This window comes from Acinonyx jubatus, chromosome D3 (genome assembly GCF_027475565.1).
Source record: "Acinonyx jubatus isolate Ajub_Pintada_27869175 chromosome D3, VMU_Ajub_asm_v1.0, whole genome shotgun sequence".
NCBI lineage: Eukaryota > Metazoa > Chordata > Mammalia > Carnivora > Felidae > Acinonyx > Acinonyx jubatus.
Window position 1 is genome coordinate 55,333,600 of NC_069392.1, and position 23,503 is coordinate 55,357,102.

A 23,503-nucleotide genomic window follows, 5' to 3' on the forward strand; every position below is an offset into this window, starting at 1 on the left:
AGAGAGGCTAGTGAAGTTGACTGGTGAGTGTGAAAGAAGAGAGGAGTGTTGTGGAACCAGGCTTCTGAGGCTGAAGAGGATGCAGTCAAGTGTACAAGTGAGGCGAGCATGATCCTTGAAAAGGAGGAAGGACTCAGAGGGGAGCAAAGGGAGTGTGAGGTGAAAGTGAGGTGGAGGGGACTTGAGTGTGAGGAGGTGATACTGTAGAGTCAGAGGCCAGGATCCTGTGGGGTGGTCCATGAGGGTGCGCACACGGGAGGAGGTGGTGAGGGGCATCCAAGAGAGGGTTTGTAAAGAGCGGTGAGGGCCCCTCCATCTGGCTACTTAGCATGGCTGGACCGTGGACTCAGAACTTTGTCTGTGATGTTAGTATCCTGGAAGTTGGAGCAGAACAAGTGGGCAGTGGGACTCGTCTAGGGTTAGGGATGGACAGGCTGAAGATGTCCAAAAGGTGAGGGATTTTTTGTATGTGTCCAAAATGGCGTAATCACAAAGGTTGTGTGACTTCTAGGTCGGTAGCTAAGCACGTGAAACTAGAAGCCTTGTAGTTAGGAGAACGGGAGGGGACTAGGAAGCAGATGGAGAAGAGCAGGTTTGGCAGGGTGAGGGAATCTAAGCGCCAGGGGGTCAGGAGATGGTGGTTGGGTCGTGGTTTGCATCTGGATTTGGTTTTGGCCGAAGTGTCAGTTTACAGGTTGATAGGCAGGTAGGTTGGTGTTTGGCTCCGTGACCAGGATGGTGGCTGCTGAGGATGACAGTGTTTGAAGTCAGCTTGCGTGTTGGTGCCCATAGGATCGGGGGAGGTTTGGTGTGGGGAGGAAGATGGTGGATTCAGTGCTGACTGACATCAGCTCACTGGGGAAGTTGGACGGTGCCTTGAAGATCAGTCTCCTAACAGAAGGATAAATCTTTTTTGGGGGGCAGGGGTGCTAAATGAAGTAGCAGATTTTGACTAGTCTACAATTCAGATTTAACTATTATGATATGCTATTATAATATTATGTAAGATACTCACATAAAAAATAATATATATTTAAGGCCTTTATTAACAGGTGCTTGCTGTTTGTTGACTTTTTTGGGAAAAAAAAATCAAGGTGTAAACTTTTATTACAAATTAAAATGAGGCTCTTAAAAGTCTCAACTTGACCAGATATGAAACAATTTAAAAATCTTTAAAGGTGTATTGGAGGGGGAAAAAAGTTTTTTTTTTTTGGTTTTAAGAAAAACCAGGCTTTTTTTTTTTTTTTTTAAACACATTTGTCATCACCAAAAAGTGATGTCTTTAGGTGAAAATAAAAACCCCATGCTGCATAGACAATGCAGATCTGTTTATCTGGTCAGTGGGGAAAAAGCAAGCACTTACGGTCTTCAGCTCCAATCTTTTGCTCATTTCTTTGTTGGATGACTAAACCAGATGCTTGTAGCGATGGTAAGCTGGCATTTACTCAGCCCCGTCCTGCTCAGCCTTGCTAGGGGACGAATTCTCCACTGGTGGATCGGCTGCCTGTGTCTCTTTGCCATCTTGTGGTTGAGGGTTTTCTGGGTGTCTGCTTCTCCGTAATTGGAAGTTGCGGCGGTACCAAAGCTGAGCTGGCTGCTGACCTTGGGTCTCATTTCCTCGCTCTTCCTTCTCTTCTTCATTGCCATCCTCTCTAGGCTGCCTTTAGCAAGGAGGACCCCTGCAGAATCTTTGTCTGTAACCTCGGTACTTGGTATGTCTCACTGGTCTACCTTGTTCTCCTGCATCCTGCTTGTCAGCACCTTCCATCACTTCCCCCTGCACAGGAGGCGCCGAGGACTGTGGTCTGCATCCACGAGGTCTCTGCTGGTACTGAAGTGGGAACCTCCGCCTGTGCCAGGGCCAGTGCTATGGGGCCCGGCCTTCAGGAGCACTCTCCCATCCCTCTTTTTTCCTCCCACTTTCACTGTTGTAATTCTGCTGGGAATTGCGCCCCTGCCACATGGAGAGTGTCTGTAATGGTTACGGCCCGCTGCATATTGACTGCTGTGTGCTGGAACTCCACCGGGGCCTGTCACGTTTGCTGCCTCGGCTCCCTTTCTCCTCCCACGACATCAGACCCCAGTCTCCCCTACTGCCTACACTGCGAAGGTATTTCCTGGGATTCTTCTTTATGGCAGTCTGGTGTACAAATACATCTTCCTCTGTGTCATTCCTGTTGATGAAACCACATCCGTTTCTTCCATTGAACCATTTGACTCTGTTGCCATGGGCTTCTTGTCCCCAGCGGGCAAGGTGCAGCCGATAGCAGGCCTCGTTCCCTGTGCCACTGCCTGTGGTGCCGGGGTTGGTGCGTGCAGCGCTGCGGGCTGTGGTGATGGTGACTGGGTCCTGATGGTGACCTGGCCGGCAGCTGTGGCTCCGCCCAGGGTGTGAGGGTAACTAGGCCAGCTGCGGCGGGCTGCTCAGGGCTCTCTGGTGTCTGCTCTCTGCTCCCGCTACCGCTCAAACTCTAAAATAACATATGAAAAGATTTGGACTGAACTGTTTTGCTTAGGCTGGCAGGGTGGAGTGTACCAGGGGTTAACTTGACCCACACCTACAGAGATGCTCGATTGCCGGCCCTGACCCGTTCTGTTCTGATTTGCCAGCCACTCCCAGACTTGTGAGAAGTGGCAGTGACTAACCTGGTCATTCCATCACCGGGAACCTGAAAGTACTTACTTGCAGCATCACTTCCTCAGGGGTCAGACACTTATAAAAGGTCTTCAGATTTCTCCTAAACTTTCATCAGTGTCAGACCATCAGTTTGTTTAACAGTCAGACCTTAAATCAGTGATAACCAGTTCCTGCTTGTCCACTTGCCAACCTCCACAAACAAAAACAAAAAATGAATTTAGAGATGCTTTCTTCTCCTCATCTAATGTCCACATATTTCTTTTTAAAAATTTTAAATGTTTTTATTTATTTTGAGAGAGAGAGAAGGTGTGTGCAAATAGGGGAGGGGCAGAGGGACAGGGAGAGAGAGAATCCCAAGCTGACATGCAAGCCCCAACTCACAAACTGCGAGATCGTGACCTGAGCTGAAGTCAAGAGTCGGATGCTTAACTTATGAGCCACCCAGGTAGGTGCCTTAATGTCCACATATTTCTGCATACAGATACTACTGGGAAAGTAACAGTAAGGTAAAAAAAATTTTTGCGTTATTAAGTAATTGGAATTTTTCTTACTAGAAAAACAATAACATGTTTGTGTGGTGAAATATCGTTACGGTACCAAAAGATATACAATGAAAAGGAATTTTTCCATCTTGTTTTTTTCTTTTTGTAAACTTATAAATGGAACTCAGAGATATTTCTGGGCCAGATGAGAGTTGGTTCAAAAACTTTTGTGTGAATTAGAATATTATGAGGGAATATGATAATTAAGCTAGGAAAGAAACCCACCAATTGGATGTGATTTGCTAGTAGGCAGTTTTTAAAAGTTCAGTTTGGGTGCATTTTGAGAATTGGAAGAAAGTAGGGAATATGTATTTTGGAAAGGGAAGATTCTGTGGAGACCAGGGAAACAGGACGGACTTTAGGGAGAACTTGGGACACTGAGCGTTGGATATAGAGGTTAGGGTAGGGTAGCTTATGTCAGAGCAGAGAGAAGTGCACAGTCACTAAGCAGGAGTTTATTTGAGTCCTGAACTGGGCCAAACTTGTTTTCTCCAGAGATGCAACATGAAAGCTAAAAACAGTAGCTTGATTCAGATCGGGCAGAAAGATGGAAATAGGTAGTAAAGTCAAAGCAGACTTGGATTTAGTGACTTAGACTAGGGTAGTAAAAATAGAATTCCTGGAAAATATTGTTGAGGACTTTAAACCTAAACCTAGCCCACTGGATAACTTTTACACTGTTCTCCTACCTTTGAATATTCTCTGCCCTTAAATGCTCTTGAGCTGTAATAGAGTTCCATTTATGGACTTGACCCTTCTGTATGCCAGAGTATGCTGACCTAGGGAAAAAGGATTTCCACCAGAGAGAGAGAGTAAGAGAGGGAAGGTCTTCCCACTTTCTGTTCTGGTACAGATGGCACCAGTGAACCTGAGGTTTTGCTTTTTTATCATGTAACTCTTTAGAGGAGGCCTCATAAAAATACTTGGCCTAGAATTTCACCAGGCAGAAATTCTCATTGGGAAGTAGTTGGTCTCTCTTCTTCCTATGTAACTTACCTCTCACATGGTGGGTGCACCAGATCTCTGGGGGCAGTCCTTCACACCCCTACACTGGAATAAACTTTATCCTGTTGCTTAACAACTTAGCCTTCTGGCTTCTCCCTGTACTTCCAGAGAAGCATCTTTCTAAGACTTGCCTTTTTCATTCTCACAGAGTCCCCATTCCACTCTTGAATCTTAGCACAGTACTTTCATGCTGTACTCCAGTGACCAATCTTAGTCCATTTCTCAGTTGAGATCTTTAGCTACAGGTGTAGAATTTAGCTCTACTAATGTAAGCAAGTAGTAGTCAATCAGAAAGGAATTGGAAACTTAAAGAACTGAAAGGACTGCTAGAGAACCAAGGTTAGAAACAGGCAGAAGCTGGGGGCAGTGGTAGGAGGCTGCGGGGAGGGCTGCAAACTGCATTACAGGAATGATCTGGTCCGGATGTTTCCACTGGGATGATGAACTCCACCTCCTTGTTTGAACTTTGCAGGTAACTTGCTCAAGATTTCAGGCCCCTGGAGAACACATCTGATTGGTTGAGCCTATGCCATGCTAGGTATACCAGTGGCAAGAGGAGGAATTTAGTTGCAGGAACCCTTCAGAATCCCTGTGGCCTCCATAGTGGGAAGATAGGCACGTGGATTTACAATCTCGGCAAGACTATAAGGCAGAAGAAAGGAATTCTCCAAAAGGAAATTAGGAAGGGGAAACAGATGGGTGCTGGGCAGCTGAAAAGAAGTATCTTCTACACACCCATTTTCAACATTAAAAAAAGTCATAATTTTCCACATCATAGTAGTTCACTTGTATGAGACAAATAATAGCAGGAATGTATTTAGTACTTTGCTAAATACAATTTACACTCTGATCCCAGCCCTTTACTTGCTGCCCCTTTAATGTTCACAACAATATTGTGATGTGGGTAATCACTTGTGTGGACTTACCTGATAGCAGGTGTGAGAGCCAGGTGCAAACCCAAGTAGTCTGGTGCGGCACTGCCTCTATGCTATTTTAAAAATTACCATGAGTTAATACTTTTAGGTGAATATGGATTTTATTTTAGAGTATCTGTATATATTTTTAATCAGTGTTTTTCTCTCTCTCTCTCTCAGTACACATGCATGTTATATAATTTATTCAGAGTCAGGCAGTTTTTCAACTTCCCAAGGCTTCTTGGGCTGTACGTTAGGAGTCACTGGCTGTCCTTGTAGTTAAATATGGCTCTTTCCCCACCATGGCTTCTAGTCTTCCCTACTGTGTGGTGGTTGGTGATGGACCTTGAATAATCTAAGGCAATCATGGAAGTCTTATTCCCTTTGCTAGGGATTGATTCAGAAATGGCATATTACCATTTTAGGCTGAAGGAAGTTTGCAGAAGCTTCTAAAAAAGACTTTTTCCTTGTCCTGTGCATGGGAAGACACTACCTCTCCATATGTGAATGTGAGGCTCTGAGCTGCTACAGCAGTCTTGTTATCAAACCCAAGGAGGAAACTAGCTCAAGAAGGTGGCAGAACTGAGGGAGTTGAAGAGGGGTGGAGCTAAAACTGCTAGGTTAAGCTGTCCCTGGATTTCATCCTACTCCTGGACTACCAGTTATGTGAGCCAGTAAGTTTCCTTACTTTTAAGCAGTTTGAGGTGTAATTTCTGTTCATTTAACAGCTAAAGTTATCCCAACTGATGTCATGATGCAGAATTACAATGAGAAGAGATAACAAGATCTTTCTGCTGGATGTTCAAAGTAAAATTATTAAGATACTATTAAATAGGCTAGTACCCTAACCTGGCAAGGTAGAGACTAATGTGAATCAGAGTTGAAAGGACCTGGACTTTAGTTTCTATTTTGCCATTAACTGTGTCACCAGATTTAAATTTCATTATCAGTAATGACAAGGAGGTTGCCCTGGATACATTGTAATGCACTTTCCATCTCAAATATTCTCTAATTTTGGAACCCATGAAAAATATCTGGTTAAACTTAATTATGAATTAAGAAGATGTTTTTTGAAAGGCGGTGAGCCGTCTTAGATTTTTACTATGATCTAGTAGTGCCAAGACACTCAATTTCTACAACTTGTCTATAAGTAGCACTGGTGAAGTCTTTTAACAGTGTTATTAAAACCTTTTTCATTCTGAGGGCTTAAAACCAGAATGCTTTTTTTTCTTTTGGTTTAAGATTCTTCAGATTGTTCATATTCTCTCTCTCTCTCTTTAACTTTTTTTTTTTTATTGTAGAATAGTATAATGAACATACGATATTTTCATCTTCTCACCTCAGGAATTATCAACATTTTGATAGTCTTAAACTCAGTAGCTTATAAGTGCTCACATTTGACTCTTCTAGACAGAGACTTTTTTCCACCTAAACTTTGGAGCTAAATTAGGCCTTCCTTGCTTTTAAGGTTTTAGTTGCCTGCCTGTGTTTATTTACTATTGTTCTTTTTGGCATCGAAAGAAGTTAAAACACCGTGAAAACTTTATTTTAGCACTTACGAGCAAACAATTGTGAATATTTAGGCATTCATGTTTGTGCATGTCAAGGTAGGATGAGTCATACTGTACTAACATAAAACCCCCAAATCTCAGTGTCTGAACACAACTTGTTGGTTTTGTTACTGGTTGTCTGGGGACTCTGTTGTGCCTCATCCTCCTCAGGGACCCATACTGAGGGAGCAGTTACTGTTTTTGTATGTTGGGAGCATTGTCACAGAAGGATAGAGAACAGAGTAAATGGTGCACTGTCTCTTTAAGCTTCTTTGTGGAACTAAGGCATCTCATTTCTGTTCACAAGTCATGGATCAAAGAAAGTCAAGGGGACAGAAAAGTGCAAATCTGCCATTGTCTGTGGCAGACAGAATTTCTCAGAGAATCAGAGAAATTTGGTGGATAGCACTAATGACTATCATAGCGTTGTGATAAATAAAAACTCTCATCTGCCTTTGAACTTTATCTGTTAACAGCTCAGGCTTCAAGACTTAGTTACCCTTTAAGACCAAGTGTTGGCAGTGATATTAAAACTAACCTTATTGTATTCTTAACTGTTGCTTATTTTGAAGCTACTTTAACCAGTTCTAAAACATCCTCAAAAGAGGAAATGGCAGTTTCTAGGTTGGATCCCTGGTTCATTCTGGAAGATAAGACTTTTCAGTTCTCTCAGGTGATCTAGTGTCCCCGGGAAGGAGCAGAATAATTGTAGCTTCTTTACTTTGTGTTAACAGAAGACCTTGCTCAGCCCTGGCCCTCCTCCTTTTTAAAGTAGCATTTTGGATTTGAATTTTGACATGGGTAAAATCCCAGGTCAGACCATTGGAACGTTTCAAGTGGGGTTCAGGATTCTAGATCAGTTCTCTTTGTTTGTGTCCTTTACTTTTGGAGGCTGGGATTGAAACAAATAGATTCTGACCATCCCATATGAGTTATATCAGTCATAGCACCAGCCACATTTATATCATCTTCTGGAGGAAACTACCTAACCCTTACAACTACTGTTCATAGGTCCTCTTGGTTGATCATATTTTATACCCCTCAGAAATGTGTACCGGACCCAAGGCAGTCAGCTCACTAGTGGCTGCTGTGACATGATCTGGCTTGAAAAGGTAAGTGAGGCCCCCTAGCTCTTCTCTTTTTCCAAGAAGTTAACTTAAAGATTGAGACAGAGGCTCTGAGTCTAACACCATGCCTTGAGAGAGTAAAAGCCATGATCATCCATAGACCATCTGAGGAAGTCTGAGAGAATGGTGGTGGGGATAAAAGAGAGCAGACAGAGCTTGGGGATGAGAAGAATAGGAAGCCAGCTCCTGGAGTCCTGTGTCATCGTACAGTCCATGAGGAACACTCTGCTAATTCCAACTGCTGGGGTCCTTGTGTTCTTCAGAGCTTTTGCATTTTTGCTTCCCTCTGTGAGTCCTGGCCCTATGTTCATTTCTGCCCTGCTTCACTTGAGATTTCTGGGTTTCTTGCATGCATTCTGTAGGATAGGATTCGTACTTGTTACAGAGACCCAGGTAAGAGTAGCTGAGAGATACTTATTTTTCAATGTCTAAATCTAGATATAGACAGCTCGTGGCTGGTATCCATGATTTTCTGGATTCTTGGTTTTAGCTTTCTTTTTTTTTTAATTTTTTTTTTTTAACATCTTTCATTTTTGAGAGTGAGAGAGACAGAGCATGAGTGGGGGAGGGGCAGAGAGAGAGGGAGACACGGAATCTGAAGCAGGCTTTAGGCTCTGAGTTGTCAACACAGAGCCCAGTGTGGGACTTGAACCTATGGACCGCGAGATGATGACCTGAGCTGCAGTGAGACGCTTAACCAGCTGAGCCACCCAGGCGCCCCATTGGTTTTAGCTTTCTTATCTGCCATCCTGGGGTGTATCTTCATCCTTATGGACTAAAATGGAGCTTGAGCCATCACATTTGTATTCCAATATGAAGGAGGAAGACCAGAAGAAAGAGTATTCTCCAGTCCTTTTAGATAACTCTAAAAGTTGCACACAAGACTTTGCTCCTATTTTATCAACTAGAACTTCACTGCAAAGGATGCTGGGAAGTATATCTTTATTCCAGCAGACCACACGTCTAGTAAAAATTGGGAGTCTGTAAGTGCAGAAAAAGGGGGCATGAATATTGAGTGACACTTCGTAGCCTGCTTTACGTATCTTGAAAACAAACTCTGTTGCTTGAGGCGGTCTCTGTGCTTTGGTATAAAGAGAGCCTAAATTTCCTCTCAGCATTTCCTTCTTTGATTTTATGCCCATTTGTATTTGAGTTTCTGCTCCAGTAATTGTTTCAGCCAAACTAAACAAAGATTTTCTTGTTTGTTCATTTATTAAACATTTTATTCATGTACTTCAAGTATGGTTCTAGGTATTGAAAAGATACAAAAATGAAATAGTGTATAATTTCTCCCCTCAAGGAGCTCACGGTTTGGCAGAGAGAGGATGTGTAAGTAAGTGATAACAGTATAGTGTGATAAATGCAGTAATGAATGTTGCAGTAATGAATGTACAGTGTACCTACTAGGATGACAGAGAAGAATGCTGGCTGTGTCTTCTACCTCTTTTCTTTCTTCAAGTCATAGGAAATGAAGACCCATGCCTGGCAGGGGCAGTGTCAGTCCAAATTCAGAGATTCTTTCTTATAAGAACTTCCCAATTCTACCCTATCAGTGGACAGAATAAAAGCTTTTTAAAAATAAATCTCCAGACTAATCACAGTAAAGAGCAATATACATATAACTGTATGTACAATGCTTTACGTCCTAGAAAATTCTTCTCATTACAAACCCCAGTTTCCAGATAATCCAGTTACCTAGTTTGATCAAAACCAAGTTTGGGGTGCCAGGGTGGTTTTGTCGGTTAAGCGTCCAACTTTGGCTCAGGTCATGATCTCACGGTTTTTGGGTTCAGGCCCTGCGTCAGGCTCTGTGCTCCCCACTCAGAGCCTGGAGCCTGCTTCAGAATCTGTGTCTCCCTCTCTCTCTGCCCCTACCATGCTCATACTCAGTCTCTCTCTCTCAATAATAAATAAATGTTAAAAAAAACAAAAACAAAAATACCAAGTTCTCCTTTGAAAATGTCTTTACGTGACCATCTTTTCATGGACTGACTTAACCAGTGGTGTTTTGTTTTACTTTAAATTCTTTTTTAATGTTTATTTTTGACAGGGGGGAGGGAGGGAGACGGAGACAATCTGAAGCAGGCTCCAGGCTTCTAGCTGTCAGCACAGAGCCCTACACAGGACAGGGCTCAAACCCACCAGCTGTGAGATCATGACCTGAGCTGAAGTCTGACACTTAACCAACTGAGCCACCCAGGCATCCCTGTTTTACTTTAAATCTCATCCTCATTTACTCTTCTTATTGTGTGTCTTTAACAAATTGATCTTTGGGGCGCCTGGGTGGCTCAGTTGGTTAAGCATCTGACTTCGGCTCACTCAGGTCATGATCTCACGGTTGGTGAGTTTGAGCCCCACATCGGGCTCTGGGCTCACAACTTGGAGCCTGGAGCCTGCTTCAGATTCTTTGTCTCCCTCTCTCTCTTTCTACCCCTCTCCCATTCATTCTCTCTGTCAAAAATAAACTAAAAAAAAAAAAGACCTGAGCTGAAACCAAGAGTCAGATGCTCAATCACCTGAGCCCCCCTTGCCGCCCCTATAGCCACCTACATTTTATTTTATTTTATTTTATTTTATTTTATTTTATTATTTTTTTTCAATATATGAAATTTATTGTCAAATTGGTTTCCATACAACACCCAGTGCTCATCCCAAAAGCCACCTACATTTTAATTTTAATTCTTTACTGTCTTGATATCATAATACTATTGGGACTGTCCCCCCTAAAAGTTTTCCTGTAGGAGAATTATAGTTGACCCTTGAACAATGGATTTGAACTGTGGGGGGTCCACTTATGTGTGAATTTTCTTCAAAAAACACAGTACTGTAAATGTGTTTTCCTTAAGATTTTAACATTTTCTTTTTTCTAGCTTACATTGTTGTAAGAATACAATATATAATACATGTACAAAATATGTGTTAATAGACTGTTTCTGTTATTGGTCCATAGTTAAGTGTTTGCGGAATCAAGTTATATGCTGATTTTTGACTGTGCGGGGGATGGTACCTCTAATTCCCATGCTGTTCAAGAGTCAGCTGTATTTTCAAAAGTGGAGGGTAGGAAAGACAGATTATCAGAAGCATTTTGGAGAAAGCAGTGACTAGGAGACAAAGAGAATTATTTTTTTATACTGATTATGATGAGCTCTGTGCTTAGTATTAATTCCTTTAGATTCTTGGCTTTGAATGACATATGTTATAATAATGATATCCCAAATAATATTTAGTATTTTTTATGTTTAAAAGTGAAATTAGCTCCTAGGATTTGAATTGTCTTCCATGTACAATTGTTGTTTTTCAAAGACATAGAATATAGTTCTAAAAGTCATTATTCTGAAACAAATGGAACATTGGTCACCTCAGTTCTGTTTTTTGGAGGTGTACTTTTACAGAATAAGAGAGTGTTAGAATTTCAGGGAATAGAGCAACTATATAATGTAAGTCCAGTGCAAAATGAAAATGTGGGGCCCTCACTAAAAAACTGTTCAGTACTTCAAGACAGTGATGGCAGAGCATTAAACCCAGTGCCAGGGCCCTTTTGGTGCCTGTGTGATGGCATAGGTCATGGGTCCATGAAACGCACTGCAAGGAACTCTGAGAATTCATTTAGTGCTGAGGTGCCTGCATGGCTCAGTCGGTTAAGCGTCTGACTCTTGGTTTCAGCTCAGGTCATGATCTCATGGTTTGTGAGTTTGAGCCCCACATCGGGTTCTGCACTACCTGCTTGGGATTCTCTGTGCCTCTCCCACTCTGTCTCTTTCTTTCTCTCTCTCAAAACAAAACAAAAACCACTTTAAAATTATTATTAGTTATTCTCAGTGGTCATAAAAATAATGACAAGAATTGAAATAAATCCCAAAGAATTTTATCTGGAACTGTTTACTAATTCTCCATCCGACAAGGATTTTTGTTTTTAAAATCTATTTTGCCCTGGTGCAGAATTTGTTGGCTTATATTTAAATTTCTTTGTTTTCTTATAAATTCTTTGAGAGCTCTAATGGGCCTTGAAAGGACCCACAGGAAGGGAAGTGAAAAGAAGCAAAGGGGCTTTATAATCTACAATGTAGATTAACAAACTCTTTATAACTGAGAGTGGTGCTCGTGTCAGTGTGGCCGAAGTCCTGTTGCTCATAGGACACACGGAAGCATAGGCAGCATGTGTTTGTTGTGGAAAATCTGCTGTGTACATCCTTTGTCACTATAGTTTTAGCCATTAATCACAGTTTCTGTTTTGCTTTTGCAGGATCACGTTAATTGTGGCTGCTGATAGAAATAAATGGAAGCAACCAGCTATTTACGCATGATTCATGGTTAAATCACTTTAAAATGTGAATATTGACCCTGTGATAGCTACTTTTGGGGTATATTTTTGTATGTTATTAGCTGACAAGATTTTGTGTGATGTATTTTGGTTTTTGTGTGTGGTTTTTGTTTTGTTTTTGTTTTTGCTAAATACCATTTATTTAGATACTTAAATAGATATTTATTAAGGCTTATATTCTCCCGAGGAAGAGTTATCTGGTGTTGTCCTTGACTCCATAAATAGTTCAGAGAAAGTGACACATTCTAATGTTCTAAATACAAGTCTAAATAATACAGCTTAAACTTTAACTCACAGGGTCTTTTGGAGTAAATCATTTTCATTTTATGTTTTAACTCACAGACAATAAAATGAAAATAAGACCTGGTCTTCTAGCATTGTAGGCTCAGATGAATACAGTAGATAGCCAACTGAAGAGAACTTTTAGAAGAGTTTATGAGGAAACAAGCTTGTTCATAGCATGTGAGAATTAAGAACATGGTAAGGTTAAGGGATTGGTAATGTAAATAGCTACCGTGTGGTAGTTCTGCCTCCACATAACAAATCAGTTCAGCTGATGAGCAACAAACAGTAAGAATAGACACGCTTCTAAGTGAAATAATTTTACTGTTTTGCTTTCTGTGTGAAGTTGCCCCCTAGAACACTAAATCCACTTTACTTAACCTTCAGTTTTCAACTGACTTTTACAACAGTCCAGTATCTGTCTAATGAGGATTTGCTTCTCTGCAAGCTGAGACCTATGATGTGGATACTGGCCACCTCCTACACCATTAGGGTAAACCAAACAGGACGTATTCCTGTTTGAGAATGTTGCCCTTTGCAAAAAGGCTTTCGAATTTATTAAGTGCTTTAGAGATGACATTCAGTAATGTTAATGTGACAAACATTTATGGAATATGTGTGATGTAAAAGGCACAGTGGTGGACTGAGTGGGTGATAGAAAGATAAGCCATAATTCCCACTTTTAAGAGATTAGACATAAAAATAGCTGTAGTTAGAATAACAACTGTGATTCAGTGACTTAGTCATGGTTTGATAGTTATTAAGCACCTACCACTATGAATCAGGCACTGTGCTTGATGCTGCATTCAGAAGTGCCTTCAAGGACTCAACCATCAAATGGGTGGACTTGGCATGCAAAAATACAACTGATGACATCAGTACAGGTGGTACAGAGGGGGAAGTCTGCGGAGGTGAGAACCCATTCTTTTGAGTCCCAGCAGTGCGTCAGCAGGCACAGCCGTAGGTCCAGGGAATGTGAGAGCTCTGCCTTCATGGACCTTTGGCCCGAATCTTGTGTGAGTTTAACAAGTGAGGACAAGCAGAGGCCATATGAAACAGTGGGAACAGCACGTGTGGAGACATGGAAGCGAGAGGCAGCAGGGCTTATTTGGGGAACTAGGAGTTGTTGGATGTGACTGAAGGGCAGGGCACCTGAAGAAGGTGCAGAGCAGAACTGAAGTGTGGTCGGGGTATGGTGGGCAGAATCCCAAAGGCTCTGCTTGAGATGCTGTCCTGGCTGGCTGCTGGCCCTTCTTTCCAGTCTCCTCCTCCTCCATGACACTGTCTCAGAGTAGCCTCTCCTGATCACCCAGTGTAAAGGACCTGCCTAGTCACCTACCAACACGGTCCTTCCTCTTTATTTATAGAGCATTCCTTATTAGCTGACACTTTTTGTTTATTTTTGCTTATAGTCTATATTCCAACACATCATTACATTCAATGAGAGCAGGAACCTGGTCTGTCCTGTTGATTGCTGTGTCCTCAGCACCTAGAACCTAGCATAAAGCTGGTATTTAACAAATGTTTGTGGAGCAAATGTAGGTATGGATTTTTTTTACTATGAATTTTGTTGTATTGAAGACCTCAAAACAAAATTTTGTGGGTTATGTCTTATTAATATTTATGATATTAAAGATAAAAACCTAGACACTTCAAAAAACATTAATTCATTTAAAATAATAAGCCCATTACCTGTTAACATAAATACATTTTTATGAAAATAACTGCTTTCAAAATAAAATTAGTGAGGAATGTGTCCTTGTTTTATATTTGTGTAAATCTCATTGATGTCTGGCTTCTCATAGCTAGATTCTTGCATCTTCTTTTGCGTTCCTTCTGTTGTGATATCACATGTCGTGTATCCTCTGGAACTCAAGTACTCATGACTGAACAAGAGGAAACAGACAAATAATAACTTGGTTTACAAATAGTTTCGACCTTGCAGCCTCCTTAAAAGGATGTTGAGGACCCTGGCGTTGGTTCCTGCTGCGACAGGTGGATGGTTTTGAATCTTCTTAGTGGCAGGAGTACATTTTCAGATATCTTCTACCAAGCTCCAGTGTATAAAACACATAAAGGTACATATGTATTGGAGGTTAGGGAGGAGGAGGTCCCTGGGGCCCTGCTTTTCCTTTCTCATTTCCTTGGCCTTGCTGCTGAATTGACCATGGGTTTGATGCCTCCAGCATGAGAATACTGTGTGTGAGAGAGTGAGGCAGGTGAGCATGCTGTGCAGATTTTGTACTCTACCATAGCGTAGCTGTCAGTGACTTCTTTCATGGCTCTTTATATCATAGCAGGCATTGGAATACTTGTATTAATATGTAATCAAGGCCATTTTCCTTTAAGTGTGTTATCATTGGTTTGTTTTCATAAAAAGAATTGGGGTGCCTGGATGACTCGGTCAGTTTAGCATCCAACTCTTGATTTCAGCTCAGGACATGATCTCATGGTTCATGAGGTCTAGTCCTGCTGCTAGCCAGCGCTGAGCCTGCTGGAGATTCCCTATTGCCCTCCCTCTCAGCCCCTCCCCCGCTTGTGCTGTCTCAAAAACAAGAACAAACACAGTTAAAAAAGATAAATGAAAAGATGTAATTGCAAGGCGCCTGGGTGGCGCCTTTGGGTGGGTAAGCCTTTGACTTTTTTTTTAATTTTTTAATGTTTATTTATTTTGGAGAGAGAGACAGAGCGCAAGCAAGGGAAGGGCAGAGAGAGAGACGGAGACACAGAATCCAAAGCAGGCTTCAGGCTCTGAGCCGTCAGCACAGAGCCCAACGCAGGGCTCAAACTCATGAGCTATGAGATCATGACCTGAGCTGAAGTCAGGCGCTTAATGGACTAAGCCACCCAGGCTCCCAGGTAAGCCTCTGACTCTTGAACTTGACTTAGATCATGAGCTCAAGGTTTGTGAGATTGAGCCCTGCTTCAGGCTCCGCAGCCAAAAAAAAAAGCCTTCTTGGGATTCTCTTTCTCCCTCTCTCTCTGCTCCTCCCCCCCCCCCCCTCTCTCTCTCTCAAATAAATAAAAAGATTTAATTGCAACCAGAGACTTAATTTTGTTTCAGAGGTTTACTTTTCCAGCTTTGTAAGAAAATTTAACTGAAATTTGCAGCAACCTTGTAGAAGTATTTATGTCATCAGACATCATCTAACTCAGGTTTTTTAGACAATTTTCTGTCTTTCATGTCTGAGAGTATGTAAAGTAAAATATAGTCAAGGCCCAGTACATAACCAAGATGAAAGTAAGGAGCTAGAGGAAGTCTAATTCTAGTTGCCAAATAGAGGAAGAATTCTCACTGTCTGGAAAACCGAGTAGAAAGTAGCTAGCAGAGGACAGGAGGTTGGACGGTGCTGAAGCATTCTTACCTCTAGCTGATTTTAGTATGTTACTATTGTCTGTCTCAGGCAGCATTCTCAAGACAGTCTGTTTGTTACATGGAACCATTTCTTTTTTTTTCTCAACTTTTTTTTTTTTTTATTTTTGGGACAGAGAGAGACAGAGCATGAATGGGGGGGGGGGGGCAGAGAGAGAGAGAGAGACACAGAATCGGAAACAGGCTCCAGGCTCTGAGCCATCAGCCCAGAGCCCGACGTGGGGCTCGAACTCATGGACCGCGAGATCGTGACCTGGCTGAAGTCGGACGCTTAACCGACTGCCGTCACCCAGGTGCCCCTACATGGAACCATTTCTAATTTTTTGTCGTGAAAAAGGGTCACAAGTTTCCTATAAAGCTTCTGCTGTTGCATGTAAATCTTGTCTTTAAGTTTTATAGGTTCTGTCCTTAGGGAGTCTTCTTTGCCATACAACATAAAGTGGCTGTGCTGGAACATTCATTCATTACATTATTACGTTATTTATTATCTGCATCATTAAAAAAGATTGTTGTATATAATTATGACACAGTGTTTGTAATATAAGCTCTAGCTTTATTGTCTACCTTATAAGACACGGAAGGAAAAATTGAGTAATACAGAGAAAAGCAATGACAATAATTATACGACTTAAAAGTACGGTCTTGGATTTGGAGCTAAATATTTTAAGGCATGATTTAATAACTCAACTTCATACATGATTCTTCTTATGAAAAGAGAAAATCCTGTTTTAAGTAGTTATAAATAGGGTAGTAGAGCTCCATAAAAGATAGAATGAAATATAATGGGACTAATTGCCTTCTAGATTAGGTTCAGCATTCGTAAGAACCGCCTAATAGTGATAATTAAATTCTAAATATCTTTAGAAATATAAAAGATAGTGCACATTTAACCATTTTTTCAGTAAATATTTAAGTGCCTACTTTGATCCCAATCATAAGTTTATTTTTTTTTTTCTAACATTTTTTTTAAAAGTTCAAGTAATCTCTACACCCATTGTGGGGCTCGAACCCACCACCCTGAGATCACGAGTCACATACTTGGGGCATCTGGTAGAGCATGCGACTCTTGGTCTCAGGGTTGTGAGTTCAAGCTCTCCACTGGGCATGAAGCCTACTTAAAAAAAAAAAAAAAAAAAAGTCGTATGTTCTTCTGACTCAGCTAGCCAGGCACCGTCATAAATTTATTTTTAAATTCCATTTATTTGAGTTTTAGTTTTTGAATAGGTAGTGTCATAACTTTTTGAGCATCATCTCCAATTATTGATATTAAAATGTGTTCCTATTTCATTGAGGTGTGTGGAGTCATATAATATTAACAGGTCTATAGATTGCTTGCCATCCTACTTCACATGAAGAGAAGAAAACTCATAGTTTCCTATGATTTTGTTTAAAAAAATAATTGGTATAATCTTGTGTGGAAATACTAGGTGCCTTACCTTTGATCCTTCTACCTGACCAATTTCTTCTTTCTTACCATTGCTCTTACTGCCTTCTGTGATACAGGTCAGTTTTACTTATGTTTTTTTGTTTGCTGTCTGTGCACCTCTCCTTCCACATAGAGTTTTTGAATGCATTAATCTTTGTTTAGTTTACTGATATAAGCCAAGTGCGTAGAACAGTGTTTGGCAGATATTTGTTAATTGAATGAATTATTTTTCCTTTGGCTTTTAGAAGTAGAGATACATTTCTTCTAGGGAAAAATACTCCGGTAGCAGACTATTCAAATATTTAGAGGCTTCAGTTTCTGGAAATGTGGCAGACTACAGATTTTTTTTTTTAAAGTTTCCCTTTGTATAAGATTAAAAATACTGGACCAGATATTCAAAATAGTTTTTAAAATGCATAGTTGAGCTGACAAACAGGTAAGGAAATGCCTCAGTGGTCAAAAACAAGAAATCTTGAATCCAGAGAAGTAGACTAATGTTGACACTGGCTGCTATGCTGGGGCTTCTGGTATCTGTCGATCCCTGGAAGCCTAGAGCTTTGAATTTTGCAGGGTGACAATGGGGTACTAGGTAGAGTGTAGGGATCAAACAAGATGAGAAGATGCACAGTCTGTGTATAAAGCTGAAACTCCATGAAAGGTGTTGGTGGGTAACTTGGAAAAAAAATTAGACACTTGTCCCACAGTGAGGGGTGGGGCAAGTAGGAGTAGGGGAAGGAGGGTTACTTGTCTCAGCCTGTCTTTCATCGGAGAGGGGAGTCTTCCTTGAGAAATGGTAACTGCAAGTCCACTCTCATTGGGTTTGGACTTGGAGATCCTACTGCTTGAATGGAGCAAAAAAACAAAAACAAAAATCCAAGCCACAATAAAAAAAAAAAAAAAGGGATACTTGACCGCAGTTAAAAAAAAAAAAAAAGCTACCTAGGAATAAATATAACATATTGTCATATAAATATGACAAGTTATATAGAAAGTTATAAAAGTTACATTAGAAGACCTAAATAAATTTGGGGGCCAGCTATGTTCATAGGGCGAAAAACTATGTGTTGTAAACATATCAATTAATCTGTCATTAATGTATAAATTCATTGCTATTTCAATAAAAACCCTGCAGGGTATGGCTTTATTTGTTTTTGTGGGACTTGACAAATTAATTCTAAAATTTATTTGGAAAAGCAAACTACCAGGAATAGCCAAGATATTTTCTGAAGACCACTTGTCTTGCTAGATTTTAAGACTACTGTGAAACTATAGTAATTGAGATCATGTAGTAATAGGGCAAGGATAGACACTGGGGAATGGAGGAAAATTGAGGTGAAATACAGAACTGTACATACTTGGAAATCTGATACATAACGGAGCTAGTGTTACAAATCAAATAAGGAAATGGAATACTCTGTAAGTGGTGTTGGTATTATTTATCCACATTGGAGGAAAAAAAGATTTCAACCTCACACCATATTAAAAAAAACTAATTCCAGATGGATTAAAAATGTAATTGTGAAATGATAAACGTAAGCTTTCAGAATAAAATATTAGAGAATTTTATGACCTCAGACTTTCTTAAGAAGATGCTAAAAGCAAAACAGTTGCAGGAAAAGGTTAATAAATGTGGCTGTATTAAAATTACGATCTTTTATTTCTTCTTTACAACAGAGTGTAGAGACTAGTCACAAGTACAGAAGTAGAAGCTATTTTTTGAAGAGATTTCTAATACATACAATTGACAAATTTTTATCACAGTGATATACACACGTATGTATATATATCCACACACATATATGACAATGAGAAAGGTAAATGGACAATAGAAAAGAAAAGCCATTTCGTAGAAGAAAAATGTTAGGCATTAAATATTTGTCAACCAGGAAATGCACAGGAAAACTACATCGAATATAAAACTTGGACAATATCAGGTATGCCACTGCAGTGCTCTGTGGCAGAAGTCAGCAAACTGTCTGTAAAGCTCCAGATAGTAAATATTTTAGGCTTTGCAGGCCATACAGTCTTTGTTGCATTTCCTCAGCTTTGGTGTTATAGTGCAAAAGCATCCATAAACCATTCATAAAGAAATAGAATGGGTGTGGTTGTGTTCGCATAAAATTTTGCTTATAAAAATAGCAATTTGCCAATCCTCTGCTCTATGGCACCAAAGAAAAGTTAGTCAGCTATTAATACAGCAATATGGACAAATCGTAAAAACGTGTTGGAGTAAAAAGGTAGCAAAAGACTGTATTCTATTATGATTCCATTTCTGTAAACTCTGGAGGTAGATGATAAAGGCTACAGATTTATGGGTTTTATCATGATTACTGGGACTTGGCTGATTTTGAATTCCGGTCTTTAGAAATTCTGTGTGACTTTGGCCAAATTACCCAACCTTTTAAAGTGTCTGTTTTCTTATCTGTAAGGTGAAGAGCATAACAGTACCTAGCTCACTGCTCAGTGGGAGGCTTATGTAACATAGTGCCTCTGAGAGTGCTTAGCTCTCAGTAAGTGCAGTAGCCTTTGCTGTGCTTTCATTCTCCTTCTTTAACTTCTCTACCCCCACTAAAGGAAGGAGTAGTCTTTCTAGCTTTAGGAACTGTAGATTTTTTTTTTTTTTATCCGTAGCCTTCCACTACATATGGCTAATGGGATTAGTAGTAAGGTTTGAGTAGTGTTTCATTTCTTTTACTTAGCACAGTTTAGGAGACCCTCTGGTGTTTTTTAGTGTCATGTTTAAATCACCAAACTCCCTGCAGCTTGCTAAATATTGACAAAAACAGCTTCCAGTGTCACTTAACCTTCCTCTGTAGCATTTCGTCTTGTGGAGAACTCCTTTCTGAGAACTTGGTTCTTTTTTGGTTTTATGTGTCACTCTCCAGATTCTTCTTTGACCTCTTAGACCTTCCGGTTCTCTAAATGTGGATGTTCTGCTTACTCCTAAAACATGACTCTTGAGCTTCCTCAGCTGAAACATGAAGATAAACCCACTTGAAAGGTTTGTTGTTAGTCTGAAATTTTCTCATGCACAGTCATCTATAGAGGAACCCTCTACCCATAGATTCTTTTATGCTGAGGTGGAGTCTTGTATGAAGACAGACAGAACTAATGAGTTCTATTAGTATAGAACTCTCTTCTATTTGAGAGTAGCAGGGATACATGGATGTAATGTACATGGCACATCGCAGGCAGTCTGACAGTTTTCCGCTCAGTCTTTTGTCTGTGGCTGCTATTCTCTGTGCCTTCTTTCTGACCACCTGGAATCCTTTATCACAGGTATTCATGGTGACTGTGTCCTCCCTAAGGACAGTGACGTTGTCTAACTCTTTGCTCTCCCAGGGTCTAATAAAATGTGTGGCATATAGTAAGTGTGCATTATTAAATTGAAGTTAAGTGAATGAGTGTATTCATGCCTTGATTTTGTTCACAAAATGCTAATGTTTGCAGTATTTGGCCTGCCACAGTGGAATGTTAAATCCATTCGTAATTCTAACTTAGCTTTGAGCTATCTAAAACAAGCTTAAAAGTTATTTTTTTTTTGTATTTCAAAAAATTCTAAATATATAAAAGAAATAGTAAAATGAATCTCCTTAAACCTGTATCCATCTTCCATATTCAACTAAGGTTAAGATTTGCCACATGTGCTTTACTTCTCAATCCCTGCTACTCTTGACCCCCAAGCCCAAGTATTTTAAAGTAATTCAAGACATCATGTCATTTTACCCGTAACATTCTTCAGTATGGATCTTTAATAATGAGAATGTTCTCAAATCTAGCCTTATTGCTGTTGTTACTCCTGATAAAACTAACATTAATTCCCTAATGTCATCTAATACCCAGTCAGATTTCCCCAGTGGTCTTTAAAATGTCTGAGTTGGTTTGTAGAGTTGAAAGTCAAACAAATCCACACGTTACGATTGGTCTTTGTGAAAAAACTCTTCTGTGGAGAAATAAAACGATACCTAATTTTTATTATTTCTTTCTCCTTCTCCTTTGCTCTTTTTAAAATAACTCTCCTTCCAGATTAAGGTTCTTTATCATAAAACCATAAACTTTGCTGTATCAGGTAACTCTTTCATCTTCTCCTTTAAGACTACTTTGCTGTTCTTTTTTTGGTAATCAAGCACTTCATGTATATAGGGCAGTACTACAGTTAACAGCACAGCAAAATGCAAAACTGAAAGTTATAGTTAAATTTAACTGTTCTCTGCAGTGGTGTTAGGCCTTCTCATTAAAGCTGTAAAATTATTTTATATTCATTAAAAAGTATATGCTCTCGAGGCGCCAGGGTGGCTCATTTGGTTAAGCGTCTGACTTCGGCTCAGGTCGTGATCTCACCATTCGTGAGTTTGAGCCCCACGTTGGGCTCTGAGCTGACAGCTGGGAGCCTGGAGCCTGCTTCAGATTCTGTCTCCCTTTCTCTCTGCCCCTCCCCCGTTCACGCTCTGTCTCTCTCTGTCTCTTAAAACTGAATAAAAGTTGGGCGCCTGGGTGGCTTGGTCGGTTAAGCGTCCGACTTCGGCTCAGGTCATGATCTCACGGTCCGTGAGTTCGAGCCCGCGTCGGGCTCTGTGCTGACAGCTCAGAGCCTGGAGCCTGTTTCAGATTCTGTGTCTCCCTCTCTCTCTGCTCCTCCCCTGTTCATGCTCTGTCTCTCTCTGTCTCGAAAATAAATAAACGTTAAAAAAAATTTTTTTTTAAAAACTGAATAAAAGTTAAAAAAAATTTTAAATAAAAAAATAAAAAGTATATGCTCTTTGATAATGTTTAAATGTATCTTAACTATTTTAATTATTTTTGAATTTATAGTTAAGGAAGCTAAATCCAGGCTGGAACATAGTAGGTATGTTTGAAAAACCCTGGTCATGTGTGAACTTAATTCTTAAATTCTCTAAAGCTAAAGTAGAGAAATGTCATCTGCAAAAAAAACCTATCTTAGTTACATTTTTATTAGTGATAAAAACATGTGCAACTGTTGAGTGTTAAGTAGGAAGCAAAGAGAACCCTAGTGTTCAGAGGTTTTAGCAGAATTGGGAGAATTCAGTGGAACTGAAAAAGATAATGCAGAAGAAGTGTTTTGAGCTATTGATGTGAATATAGCAGGATTCTTTCAGGGATTTTTTTTTCCAGTAATTTTCCTGTTAGCTTTCTACTACATTCTTAAATGTAAACATACTGATCTCAGAGGTTGTTGTCTTGTTTTGTTTTGTTTCTTGGTTCTGAGATCAGGAAGCAAATCCTATTATCTGCCCCCAAAGGACTGAAAAAAATTCCAAGAAAAGGCACTTGGGATGCTAGGGCCTAGTATGGATCTCAGCTAGTGTCAGTGCAGAAGCCATCTGAGACTGGGGGAAAACCACATTGAGGGAGTGAGGTGGGGAATAGCTATTCACAGAAGCACAAGGCAGGGGGCCAGAAAGTTGAATAAAATCAGCAGCAGAGAATGCAGAACAACCACCAACGTTATAAGCTAAGAAACAAATTTAAGTGGCATTAGAGAGAAACCAAATAAGTGAGAAATCAAATTAGGAAAAAAAACCCCACGCAAAAACGAATGTACCAAATTGCTGACTAGGTAAGGAAAGAAGATGAAGGGTATGTTTTGCATTGTGTGGTACTTGTGGTAAGTCATGACCACTTAGATTATCGTCTTTCTGTAACAGGCCAATAAGTACACAAGGACTTTGTTGTTTTCTTTTGTTCTTTTTCACGTGGTTACCTAAATATTTCAGACCATTATCTTGCACCAAAATCTAAAATCTACCTTCATTCCAAACTTGTGTTTTCGTCTGGTCTGTTGAGCAAATTTAAAAAACTTTTAGATCTGAAAAGGTCACTTAAGTTAGTAATGTCACACAGTGTTTTGGATGAAGTAGTTCTGAAAAGAACCTTCCTGTTTGCAGTTGTAAGAGACAGCTAAATTTTATCTGAAGGTACCGTTGTCCTGTGATATTTTTGCTTCTCAGATGATCCAGTTGTGGAAGCAGAAAACTTTGGCACCAGCTCTGGGGAATGCATGGAGAAGGAAAAATAGGGAAAAGGGAATGACAACAGAGATTTCCATTTAGTCTGCAAATTGTTTTTGGTGTTTCTCATCCCTAGCCCGAGCCAAGAGACTGTGGGATTGTTTTGTTATCCAAACTGGCGGTAGCAGTGCTGGTGGCAATAGCATAGTAGCGGTCTGTGCTCTCCAAGTGTGGTTGGCCCGTGTCTGTCGAATTCTTTATCCACTCTGGTTGGCCACCTCATAAAGTATACGTGTTGCCTTTGTAGTTTTTCTTGGTCTGTGGGCCAGCAGTTGTCTGTGGTTAACATTTGAGAA

At 40.2% G+C, this 23,503-nt stretch overlaps 1 protein-coding gene and 1 pseudogene across 3 annotated transcripts in view; one reads left to right on the forward strand and one right to left on the reverse strand.

Moving 5' to 3' along the window:
- The window catches only part of GALNT1 (polypeptide N-acetylgalactosaminyltransferase 1), a 126,198-nt gene that overhangs the window by 13,496 nt on the left and 89,199 nt on the right, over nucleotides 1-23,503 (forward strand). The gene's annotated exons all lie outside the window — the stretch shown is intronic.
- Nucleotides 1,403-6,456, reverse strand: LOC106984113 (Y-box-binding protein 1-like; annotated as a pseudogene).